The 944-nt window shown below is 55.4% G+C and overlaps 1 protein-coding gene across 3 annotated transcripts in view; it reads right to left on the reverse strand.

Annotated features, from left to right (window-relative positions):
• The window catches only part of LOC102238705 (G-protein coupled receptor 35), a 24,325-nt gene that overhangs the window by 4,998 nt on the left and 18,383 nt on the right, over positions 1-944 (reverse strand). The gene's annotated exons all lie outside the window — the stretch shown is intronic.

The following is a 944-nucleotide window of genomic DNA, read 5'->3' on the forward strand; positions in this document are numbered from 1 at the left end:
GCTCCTCCTGCCCCCCCCCACCGCCTGGCCCCCTCTCACCCCAGTTCTGACACCCTCTCCATCTGTTTTTTTTTTCATACAACTTGTCTTTTGTATAGTTGACCTTTGAACAACTTGGGGGTTAGAGGCAACAACCCCCACACAGTTGAAAATCCACATATAACTTTGACTCCCCCCAAAACTTAACTACTAGTAGCCTCCTGTGGACCAGAAGCACTACTGATAACATAAAGTCAGTTAACATATTCTGTATGTTATATGCATAATATACTGAATTCTTACCATAAAGTAAGCTAGAGAAAAGGAAATCATAAGGAAGAGAAAATATATTTATTGAAAGAAATCTGAGCGTGAGTGGGCCCACCCAGTTCAAGGGTCAGCTGTACTAGTACTTAGTCTTTGTTTGTGACCGGGACCCCACCTGCCCTCGGACATGTCACCACTGGGCACAGAGCAGCGCCTCAATAAAGCGTATTAGCCAGTCGGCGGCCCTGACAGCAGGAAGAGTCTGTCCAGGGACCGTGCCAAGGACGGAGCAGGGTTCGTGGCTCCCAGCAGGTGCCCCATAAACATGAGCTGCCGCAGGCTCAGAAACATCTGCCTGGTGGGAGGGAGTACCTGCCCCCTGGCCCTTCCCCATGAGCCGGCTCCCTCCCCGTGGAAGGCTGGCTGTCCCAGTCTGAGAGGCCTGGCCATGCTGGGCAGGCTTCAGGTGCAGACCAGGCCCACCCCCTTACTCCTGGACAGTCACAACCACAGCAATGGTCCTCTGCTGAGGACAGGCGAGGGCAGCCTCGATGCTGCTGCCAGCATCCCCCAGGGGTTGGAGGCCTCCTCCCGTGCCTGCCACCCCTGCTGCAGTCCCAGAGCCCTGTCCTGCTCCCATCCTGACTGGCCTGGAAGAGTCCATGTGACAGGCTTATGCCGGGGGAGAGGGGCGGGGG

This window comes from Myotis brandtii, unplaced genomic scaffold (assembly GCF_000412655.1).
Source record: "Myotis brandtii unplaced genomic scaffold, ASM41265v1 scaffold112, whole genome shotgun sequence".
Taxonomy (NCBI): Eukaryota; Metazoa; Chordata; class Mammalia; order Chiroptera; family Vespertilionidae; genus Myotis; species Myotis brandtii.